Source organism: Odocoileus virginianus, chromosome 6 (assembly GCF_023699985.2).
Source record: "Odocoileus virginianus isolate 20LAN1187 ecotype Illinois chromosome 6, Ovbor_1.2, whole genome shotgun sequence".
Taxonomy (NCBI): Eukaryota; Metazoa; Chordata; class Mammalia; order Artiodactyla; family Cervidae; genus Odocoileus; species Odocoileus virginianus.
Genome location: NC_069679.1, coordinates 1742690 through 1755100, shown reverse-complemented (window position 1 = coordinate 1755100; position 12411 = coordinate 1742690).

The following is a 12411-nucleotide window of genomic DNA, read 5'->3' as shown; positions in this document are numbered from 1 at the left end:
AAGCAGTTAGCCATTCTCTATGAACAAAAGTATTAAAAATGAGTGAGAGCAATGGAGGGGGTCAGCTGGATTAGACAGAACTTTCCAGACAGTAACTAGGTCTGTGTCTGAAGAGGAATTGTTTCTATGGACCAAATCAGTCTTTCAAGTAGCTTAATATTTGTTTAACCGAATTTGATTATTTTGTTGTACATTCTAAGTAAACCCAAGAGTCCCCACGCACCCTGGTTGGAAAATATTGGTATGTTCACCTCCATGCTCTGCCCATATTTTAGTTTCTCTGCATATTTTTCTAGACAACCTCTCCCATGCTGATGTTAATACAATCCCTGATCAGTGTTTTTTAGATCTTAAGTTATTGTTAGGCAGGGTTAAGACATCCTTTTCATTAGGTGAGACTTCCTGGTGGCTCAGATGGTAAAGCATCTGTCTATAATGCAGGAGACCTGGGTTTGATCCCTGGGTTGGCAAGATCTCCTGGAGAAGGAAATGGCAACCCACTCCAGTATTCTTGCCTGGAGAATCCCATGGACGGAGGAGCCTGGTAGGCTACAATCCAGGGGGTCACAAAGAGTCGGACACGACTGAGTACCTTCACTTTTCATTAGGTAAGAGGTTTTTTCTCTCACAAAGCCCCAGAGAAGACTGTCACCATGTAAAGCCTGAAGGTCCAGGTGACCACATGATACAGAACCATATTCAGTCTATTAACACGGCAGGGGTGGGGTTTCTAAATTGTGCTGAGGCTGAAGAGGTGCACATAGCCAACTTCTAAGCAGCTGGGAGAGGAACTCTGTTGTCACTCATGGGGCCTATGACATGATTGTGACAGTCAAATGCTTGCTGCTGGAGGCTGCCAAGTCTTATGCACTGTGGTGTCAGAAGTAGCAAAGGGAACAACGTAACCCCAATTCTCTCCACTCTGGGGTTGGTCCAAGACGCCCTTAAGTATTCCGTATATATAGTAGTGGGCTTCCCCAGGGGCTCAGCAGTAAAGAGTCCACCTGCAATGCAGGAGATACAGGTTCGATCCCTGGGTCAGGAAGATCCCCTGGAGAAGGCAATGGCAACCCACTCCAGTATTCTTTGCCTGGAGAATCTCACGGACAGAGGAGCCTAGCAGGGTACAGTTCATAGGGTTGCAAAGAGTCATACATGACTAAAGTGACTTAGCATGCACACATAATAGTATACTTTTTCTTTTGTTGATCACTTGAACAGACAACATCATGAACATCTGCTCTAAAGATCTTCCTTTTCTCATTCATAAGTGGGACATGAAATATTGAGATTGGGAACTATGATTGACTTCGTTTTAAAAATTTTTTTAAATAATTTTATTTCTTTAGGCTGTGGTGGGTCTTTGTTGCTGCGCGGGCTTTTCTCTAGTTGCAGTGAGTGGGGGCTATTCTTCATTGTGGTATGCGGGTTTCTCATTGCAGTGGCTTCTCCTATTGCAGCACACGGGCTCTAGGGAACTTGAGCTTCAGTAGTTGTGGTTCCCAGGCTCTAAAGCACAGGCTCAGTAGTTGTGGTTCATGGGCTTAATTTCTCCAAGGCATGTGGGATCTTCCTGGATCAGAGATCCAACTCGTGTCTTTTACATTGGCAGGCAGATTCTTTACCACTGAGCCACCAGGGAAGCCCTATGATTGACTTCCTTAAGAAATAAAGATGGCTGGATTAAGCTCCTGGTAGTTATAGTATAGTATAGCGAAAGTCGTTCAGTCGTGTCTGACTCCTTGTGACCCCATGGACTCCATGGAATTCTCCAGGCCAGAATACTGGAGTGGGTAGCCGTTCCCTTCTGCAGGGAATCTTCCAACCCAGGGATAGAACCCACGTCTCCCACATTGCAGGTGGATTAACCACCACCAACGAAAACTAGCTTTCAGTTTCTTTCAAGGTAATTTTCTGTTTGAATGAATTGGGCTGTTTTTTAACAGGTATTTTTAAAAGGCAAGGTTTCTTTTTCAGATGTGTTTGAGGCCAGAAGGAAGAAACTACACTAGTTCCTTGGGGGAACTAAGGTAAACTGGCCTCTGAGTGAAACAGTCATACATCAGTGATCTTCAGCTCAAACCCATGATCGCCCTTTGTTGCAGTTATGATGACCAGCTGTTAATGTAGGTTAGGACTCTGGGAGGCTGTGATAGCAGACTGGAACTGAAGGGGAAGGGGAAGTTATCATGCAACACTGGCTTGCAGAGCGGAAGGGCAGAAAACAGGAGTGGGGGCCAAATGCTATTTCCCAGTCTCTCTAAAACTACCTTTGCCCAACATCTGTGGTAAGCCAGCCACCAGTAATTCCTAAGCTTTTTACATTTTACCATTAGGCAAGTAAAATACTCTGAACCAGGGTACTCATAATTCCCAGCCCACACTTTGTGAGAAAAGGCTCAGAGACCACGGGATAGGATCTGGTCCAAATATGACTGTGCTCGTGACAGCCATATGGATGGAGAAGGGAATGCAGTTTCCAAGGAAAAAAGAGGGGGGCGGATATTGGACACACAAAATAATAGGTGTCTTCAAAAGAGAGAAACAAAACAAAAAAACCCTGATTCAGTGACTTCGTTCATCATAAGTTTTCTCCCCTATAAAACGGTGATCTACGCTAGGCTCATTGCAGGCATAGCTCATTTTATTGCACTTCACAGATACTGCATCTTTTACAAATCAAAGGTTTGTGAAAACCCCACATAGTCAATGATTGGCCTTCTTTAGCAATAAAGGATTTTTAAACTAAGATCAGTACATTAAATTTTTAAGATATAGTGCTATTGCATACTTAATAGACTACAGTAGAGTATAAATATAACATTTATATGCGCTGGGAAGCCAAAAAAATTTACTTGATTTACTGTAGTATTCACTTTATTGCAGTGGTCTGGAACCAAACCCACAACATCTTCGAGGTACAACTGTATAGGAATTAACTATTAATATAATATATACCCTTCAGAGAGAACGGCCTGAAATGATAGCTATTATTAAATTATACCAATAGGGACTTCCCTGGTGGTCCAGTGGTTAAGAATCCACCAGCAAGGCAGGGAACGTGGGCTCGACCCCTGGTCAGGGAACTAAGATTACACATTCTCCAGGGCAACTAAGCCCACGACGACCAACCACTGAGACCACCTGTAGCACTACTGAGCCCACTCACCACAGCTAGACCGTCCGAGTGCTGCAATGAAAGATCCTGCATGATGCAACAAAGATACCTTGTGCCCCAACTAAGACATCAGTTCAGTTCAGCCACTCAGTCATTTCCAACACTTTGTGACCCCACGGACTGCAGCATGCTAGGCCTCCCTGTCCATTGCCAACTCCTGGAATTTACTCAAACTCATGGCCACTGAGTCAGTGATGCCATCCAATCATCTCATCCTCTGTCGTCCCCTTCTCCTGCCCTCAATCTTTCCCAGCATCAGGGTCTTTTCAAATGAGTCAGCTCTTCACATCAAGTGGCCAAAGTATTGGAGCTTCAGGTTCAGCATCGGTCCTTCCATTGAATATTCAGGACTGATTTCCTTTAGGGTGGACTGGTTGGATCTCCTTGCAGTCCAAGGGACTCTCAAGAGTCTTCTCCAACACCACAGTTCAAAAGCATCAATTCTTTGGCACTCAGCTTTCTTTTTTTCTCTTTTTTTTTTACTCAGCTTTCTTTATAGTCCAACTCTCACACCCATACATGACTACTGGAAAAACCATAGCCTTGACTAGATGAACCTTTGTTGGCAAAGTAATGTTTCTGCTTTGTAATATGCTGTCTAGGTCGGTCATAACTTTTCTTCCAAGGAGCAAGCATCTTTTAATTTCATGGCTGCAGTCACCATCTGCAGTGATTCTGGAGCCCAAAAAATAAAGTCTGTCACTGTTTCCACTGTTTCCCCATCTATTTGCCATGAAGCGATGGGACCGGATGCCATGATCTTAATTTTCTGAATGTTGAGCTTTAAGCCAACTTTTTCATTCTCCTCTTTCACTTTCATCAAGAGGCTCTTTAGTTCTTCTTCGCTTTCTGCCATAAGGATGCGTATCTGAGGTTATTGATATTTCTCCCAGCAATCTCGATTCCAGCTTGTACTTCATCCAGCCCAGTGTTTCTCATGATGTACTCTGCATATAAGTCAAATATGCAAGGTGACAATATACAGCCTTGACATACTCCTTTTCCTATTTGGAAACAGTCTGTTGTTCCATGTCCAGTTCTAACTGTTGCTTCCTGACCTGCATACAGATTTCTAAGAGGCAGTTTAGGTGGTCTGGTATTCCCAAGGCAGCCAAATAAATAAATAAAATTATACCAATAATATTATATATCTTTATCAGTAGGTTTTTCCTTTCGAGGATAATTTTATAAGAGTACATTGTAAGATATGTTTTTCATATTATTACATTAGAATGAATGTCTTCATATCAAACCCAGGTCTCCCACATTGCAGGCGGATTCTTTATCACCTGAGCCACAAGGGAAGCCCAAGAATACTGGAGTGGGTAGCCTATCCCTTCTCAGGAGCTTCCTGACCCAGGAATGGAACTGGGGTCTCCTGCACTGCAGGCAGATTCTTTACCAGCTGAGCTACCAGGGAAGCCCTATTAGAGCATTAACAGATATTAAAAGCCATAGTTAGAAAAACAGAGAACTAAGTTGAACTATATTACAGAACTGCATTTCAAAAGACTAGCTAATGGGGATATATGTAAACATATAGCTGATTCACTTTGTTGTGCAGTGGAAACTAACACAACATTGTAAAACAACTATATTCCAATAAAAAATTTAAAAGAATACTAGCTAGGAATGGGTCCCAGTAAAGATGATGCTTTATAATGGATAGTGGCTTATCTGTATCAGAGAGAAAAACTGAAATGTGGGGAAAAGAGAAATTGATAAGATTAAGGAAAGGGGAAGGCTAAGTTATAAAGCAGAAACAGAAAATAAGATAACTAGGAACTACCCAAACAGAATAATACTTTGATTCCATATCAGAGATTACTGAATGACATCATCTTTTAAGCCTTGGGGATAGTGGGAATAAGAAAGCAATGATTTGGCAACATGGCTCCAAACAAACAGTGATGATGGGAGGAAAGGAGAGAGATTAAATGATCTGCCCAGATTATCACAATGAGTCAGAAACAAAGTCTAGGCTGAAAGGATCTCTATCCAGCCAGGTAATCAATCCCGCTTCAAAGACAACAACCCTGGACATTCATCCCCCAAATTATATTTTAGGTTTTAAAATTACTAACAGCAAAAAGAGAGATGGCACCAGCCAAAGCGAGACACCAGCAGATCGATAACTACAAAGGAGACGGGGGTGGTTTATGTTTGTGCAATAGCTTCCTTGACTTTGGCGTGACATTGTTATCTCAACTCCCTTCAGGCTTACTCTAAAATATGCCATGACTAACATCTAGCCCGTAGATCATAATGAGATGCCATTTAGTAATCCCTCACTGCCTGCATCAAAGGGAAAAGTACAGCCGGGTCCAGAACTGGTGTGCTAGTCATTAGGTCGTGGTGACGCGCATGGGCACGTAACATCAGCTTCTTCTCTGACGGCAGACAGATCAAGTGTAAAGAGGCTCATTGCTTAGTGCCTTAGAATAGATCTAAAGGAGACAAGTCTGCCCGTTACGTGGAGTGACACCAGAGGTTCTAAATAAGGAAAGCAATGGAGAAAAATGCAAGCAAGCACAGCGGTGGTGAGCTGTCTGCAGTGCCTTCTTAGCTGACTTTCATCAGAGCGACCCCTGCCAGTGGCCAGCCTGCTCCTCCCTTCTGCCAACTCTTTCCTCCCCTCTCCAGCCTCCCCTTCTCCCTTCTTTTCCTCCTTCTCCTGTGTCCTTCCTTGCACACACTCTGAGGAACAGACTTGGCTGCTCTAGCCTCAAAGCGTTTTATATATATGCCTGAAAGCCTTTACCATATTTTGTCATGACTTTTAACATGTCTGTATTCAACCCTAAAGGTAGACCCCTGGAAGTCTGCCCCTGCATCTCATTCATCACTATCCTCTGCATCTAGTACACACACACACACACACACACACACACACACACACACACATGGCACTCCTGAAAACAAATTGTGAAAGGGCTTTCTGCTTCTTCCATCTGGCTACAAATTAAAGAACTGTCACCACTCCAATATTAGCTGACAACATCCAAAGATGTGACATCAGCCAGGTAGGGAGAATCAAATGTGAAACCTGAAGAAAGGGAGAGGAGGAGCTGAAGCAGTTCTGGAGTCAGCTCTGAAGAGCATGCCAGCTCTGTGGGGTGGCAGTGAGAAGAGTGGGGGAGAACGGGGAGACGCGGCCGGGACTCAGGCAGGGCAGTTAGGGCAAAGACTTATCAGGCTGAACAGTGTAATGCAATATAACTTAAAGGCAAATTAGTACAAAAAATCCAGGATGAACAAAATACCAAAGTTTTAGATAGAGACACCGGTGCTCTTAGCGACTTTTTGCTCAGGCTTAGCACTGTGAAGCAACACCCTGTGGGAGGAATCAAGAATTTCCAGGGCTTTATTCTGGTTCCCATGTACACCAGCTATAGGGTGAAAACGAAAGGGCTCTGGCTGAGGTGTCCCAAGCCCCAGATCACTGACTAGGAGCTCGGGCAAGTCATCACCTGATCTCTGAGAGGGAGGTGGGTATAATAGCCAATGTCAGAGCAAGAAACGGTGCTCTCATGGGGGTAGTTTATGGAGCATATAATACAAGGATGGTACAAAGGTGTGGGCAGTGTGCAGGGAAATCATGAGGGTACAGAGTCCCAGGGCTAATAGCAGAGAGGAGCTGTCACCCCGCTTCCTGGCCCATAGGACTGAGGCAGGAGGGTGAGAAAGAACAAGAGTGGTTAGTGGAAGCCCTCCAGCTCTCGGGGGCTATGGGGTCTCTGAGGACCCGCGATGGCTTTAAAACTCGTCTGCAATTCTTTGACACTCTTCCCACAAAAAGAGGGAGCCCAATTCCTTTCCCCTAGAATACTGCATGATATTAATGACAAGCTTCTAATTGACAACAGATCCTGTAATCTGAGGCTAAGTTAGAAAAAAGCAACATACCTTCAGCATGGTGTCCTCCCTCTCCTGGGACACGCGCCTTTGGTGGCCTGAGCTACCATGTAAGAGGTCCAGCTCCATGCGGAGGGGTTATGTGGAGAGACCACGCAGAGTGGGAGAGAGCTGGGAGCCCCAGTAGGTTCAGTCCCCAGATGTTTTGAGATGTTTTGACCATCCCAGCCCAGGTCCCAGACATGTGACTGAAGAACTCCGGTTCTCAACCACCATCTGACTGCAAATCCTGAGAAACTATAAGCTAGAACAACCCCACTGAGTATTTCCCAAATACCCAACCCATAGGAACCATGAGAGATAATAAAGAACTGTTAAGTCACTAAGTTTGGGAGTGACATGTTATAAAGAAAACATAACTGTTGCAGGAAGGGGGACCCCTTCCAGGGCCCGAAGCTGGGCTCCTGTCTAACACTCGGAAATGAATTGTCCGAGGAGACACATGTGCTGACAAAGCAAGAGATTTTATTGGGAAAGGGCACCCGGGTGGAGAGCAGTAGGTAAGGGAACCCAGGAGAACTGCTCTGCCGCGTGGCTCGCAGTCTTGGGTTTTATGGTGATGGGATTAGTTTCCGGGTGGTCTTTGGCCAATCGTTCTAATTCAGAGTCTTTCCTGGTGGCGCACGCATCGCTCAGCCAAGATGGATGCTAGCGAGAGGGATTCTGGGAAGTGGACGGACACGCGGTGTCTCCTCTCGACCTTTCCCGAACTCTTCCGGCTGGTGGTGGCTTATTAGTTCCGTATTCCTTACCAGGATCTCCTGTCATAAAACAACTCATGCAAATAGTTACTATGGTGCCTGACCAGGGTGGGCAGTTTCAGTGTGCTTCCCCTAACATAACCAATACTGGCCTGTCTTAGTCTGTTCTGACTGCTATAGTAGAATACCATAGATCAGGAAGCTTGTAAACAACAGAGATTTACTTCTCACAGTTCAAAAGTCCAAGATGAAGGTGTTGGCAAGACTCAGTGTCTGGTGAGGACCCACTTTCTGGTTTGTAGACAGCTGTCTTCTTCCTGTGTCCTCACATAGCAGAAGGGGCAAGGGAGCTCTCTGCTCTTTCGTAAAGGCACTAATCCCACTTATAAGGGTTCCACTCCTATGACCTAATCACCTCCCAAAGGCCCCACCTCCAAAGACCACCACACTGAGTTAGGTCTCAACACTGATTTTGTGGGGACCCTAACATTCAGTTTACTGCAAGGCCCTTTCCATGTCTAACCTACATTCTTTGAGGCTTTGACTTAGGATCCCCAGATGCCTGCGCTCTGTGACACAGCCTTTATCTGTTAAGCCCTTGAGCTGAATCACCATCTTCAAGGCATGCCCTTGGGCCCAGACAGCTACATCAACATCTGTATAAACAAGCCGGCTGGTGTCAAGCTTAGTTTGTGGGGTACAGTTAGAGGCTGGACAGTAGATGTTAATCAGCCCTGGAGAAACGGAACCCTGAGCCTCAGCCTTGCAACCAGCTGGCTGTGGGAACTACATGTGAAAGACCGATAAACACGGCTCCCTTTAAAATGCTGACCTTCTCCATTTTTAATCATTACTAAAGTGCAATCAGAACAAGGCTACTCTAAGGCATTTAAAGGGACGTGTTAGTCACTCAGTCATGTCCAACCCTTTGTCTGGTTCTTTGTGACCCATGGACTGTAGCCTGCCAGGCTCCTCTGTCCATGGAATTTTCCAGGCAAGAGTACTGGAGTGGGTAGCCATTATCTTCTCCAGGGGATCTTCCCCACCCAGGATTGAACTCAGGTCTCCTGCACTGCAGGCAGAATCTTTACTATTTGAGCCACCAGGGGAGCCCTAGGAGGCCATCTAATATTGAAGAAATTGGTTTTAGTCAATATAATAATTATATTTTAGGTCTCTTTCCTGCTTTTAAATCTCATGGTATAAAAACTGAGCTGAATACTAAACAGCTTTAGGTTAGAAAGTAAGCCTGCAGAGTTAACTGGAAGAGCTTTCAATAGCCAGAACTAGAATAATCTCAATAGCAAAACAAGGAATTAATTGGAATATAACCCAGTGTATAAAGTTCCTTGAGTCCACAATGATATAAATAAATGATTGAATACATTAGTAAATGGGAAGAAGAGAAAAATCTTCCATGCAGAAGAATTCCAGATAGTTGATCTTAGCATCAAGGAGAGGAAACATAGCTCCCTACCCTACAGGTGAGGGTTCTGCATAGTCACTTCCTTCCAAAGAGTATAGTGCGGGAAGAAGATGAATGGAAAGTAACTTTAAAGCATAGAAACCTGATAAACACTATCTCAGCCAGTTCAAGGTCAATATCAAAAGTCATTTCATAAATCACATTGCTAATACATACCCTTGATATGATGTGATGAAAATGGCACTTTACCTCTGTGATCTTCCTCTCATAAACCCATAACCAAGTCTAATCATGAGTAAAATATCAGACAAATTTCAATAGAAGAGCATCCTTTGATATACCTGATCAGCGTTCTTCACAGCTGTCAACGTCATTATAAATAAGGAAAGTCTGAGAAACTGCCAGGGCCAAGAGGAGCCAAGGAGAAAAGACAGTTAAACAGAATATGGTATCTTAGGTGGGATCTAGGAACAGAAAAAAGCCATTAGGCAAAAACCAAGGAAATCTGAAAAAAATGATGGATTTCAGTTAATAACAACATATCAAAATTGGCTCACTGATTGTAACAAACGTATGATACTAGTGTAATGTAAATAATATAAGAAACTATATGTGGGGTATATGGGAACTCTGTACTACCTGCTCAATTTTTCTATAAATCCAAAAATGTTCTTAAAATATTGCATATTTATAATAAAACAGAATTTCTTTTTAAAAAGTAAGCATCCCTACATAAGCTTTCAAGCATCAGAATATATATGATATTTGCAGGGCAAGACCCAAAGAAATTTTATCTCCAAAATTTATTGGCTCTTCTCTTCTCTCTCTTAAAAGATAGTCTCTTAGTTCTATTCATTCCTGTGAAGCCTTGGTTTTCCCTCAGCTTCCCTTGCTCCTCTTGTTTGCACCTCCACCATCCTGCAGAAACGCTTCTCATTTTGTTGTTGTTCAGTCACTGAGTCGTGTCTGACTCTTTGTGACCCCATGGGCTGCAGTACACCAGGCCTCCCGGTCCTTCACTATCTCCCAGAGTTTGCTCAAACTCATGTCCACTGAGGCGGTGATGCCATCCAATCATCTCATCCTCTGTCGTCCCCTTCTCTTCCTGCCTTCAATCTTCTTATTTAGGCCACTCCTAATTTTTATATCTAAGGGTCACTTCCATTGATTTTCGACATCTCTGCATTATTTGACACTTTCTCCTTTTTTTCTTTTTGGAATTCTTATTATTTTGCTTTTAGGTAACCTTGATTTTTTTATGAGTCAGACATATACCAAATTTGAAAAGACTGAAAAAATGAGTTAAGCCCCAGTGTTGTTTCATATTACTTCACCCTTTATATGGGTTTCCCAGGGGACACTAGTGGTAAAGAGCCCACCTGCCAATAAGACTAAGAGAAACAGCCTCCATCCCCGAGTCAGGAAGATCCCCTGGAGGAGGGCATGGCAGCTCACTGGAGAATCCCATGCACAGAGGAGCCTGGCAGCCTATGGTCCACAGGGTCACAAAGAGCTGGACATGACTGAAGCACCTGAGCCTGCACACAGGCACCCTTTATATGACAGATGCAAATTTGCAGCCCAAACTCAACAGATGATTTTCTTTGTATCTTAATCAGAAAGGCAGAGTCAGAGAAAAGCTTAAAAGCTTTTTTCCTTAAAAAATCTTTTTTTCTCCCTAAACCTGAAATATATGATCCTAAAGAAGCAAATAATTTGAAATTGTCTGGGGGACATAATAATTTGCACTTAAAGTTATTAGTTGTGTGGCAGCAGGATGTAGGAGAAAAAGAAGCTGTTCCTATATACCCCACATACAGTTTCTTTGTATGAAATATCACAAGATTTTAGGCTTGAATTAGAATGCTTTTTGTATGGTGAACAAAAGAAAGGGATAAAGGCACATTCTATCAGTTTAAAGATGTGAGTTGCTGAAACAACTGTATATCTGTATGGGGGAAAAAAAAACCCTAATTTGATTCCTACCTCATACCATACATACATATTTGAGATGGATCCCAGACATAGACATGAAAGTTAAAACTCTAAAGCATATAGAAGAAAACATGCAAAAATATCCTTGAAACCTTGAGATAGACAAATAATTCTTAGGTTACAGAAAGAACTAACCATAAAAGAAAAACTGATAAATTGAACTTCATTAAAATTAAACATTTCTGATCATCAAAAGATACCATGAAGAAAATGCAAAGACAAGCCACAGAATTCGATAAAGTATTATTAACTAAGATATCTGACAAACCAATAATACAAAGAAAACAATTATATTTTGAAACAGGTTCAAGATGATGGAGTAGAAGGAATGTACTCATCTCCTGAGAGCACCAAACTCGCAACTAGCTGTTGACCAATCATTGACAGGAGAAAGAATACTGGATACCTTCCTCCACCAAAAAGATACCCCACATCCAAAGACAAAGGAGAAGCTGCAATAAGACCGTAGGAGGAGCACAGTCACGATAAAATCAAATCCCATACTTGCTGGGTAGGCAACCCACAAACTGGAGAACAAGGATATCAAAGAAGTTCTCCCACTGTTGTGAAGGTTCTGAGCCCCGTATCAGGCTTCCCAGCCTAGAGATCCAACAAAGTGACTAGGAATCCCCAGGCAATCTGACCTTGAAGGCCAGTAAGCTTTGATTACAGGACTTCCACAGGCCTGGGGGAAAGAGGCTGCACTCTTAGAGGGCACAAACAGAATCTTGCATGCACCAGGACCCAGAGGAATGGAGCAGTGACCTCACAGGAGACTGAAACAGACCTACCTGCTCGTGTTGGAGGTTCTCCTGTGGAGGTTGCAGGTCTGTAGTGGCTAGCCACGGGGCTGGGGGCATTGGCAGCAGTAGTCCTGGGAGGTGCCCCTTGGTGTGAGCCCTCTTGGAGGTCACCATTAGTCCTACCATCAAGCCTGCAGACTCCAAGGCTGGGTCACTTCAGGCCAAAAAACTAACAGAGAGGGAGCACAGCCTCATCCATCAGCAGGCAATCAGATTAAAGTTTTACTGGAGCATGACTCTGCCCACCAGAGCAAGACCCAGTTCTAACCAGCATCAGTCCTTCCCATCAGGAAGCTTACACAAGTCTCTTAGCCTCCTCCACCAGAGAGCAGACAGAAGAAGCAAGAATGGCTACAATCCCGCAGCCACCAGAACGAAAATCACATCACAGAA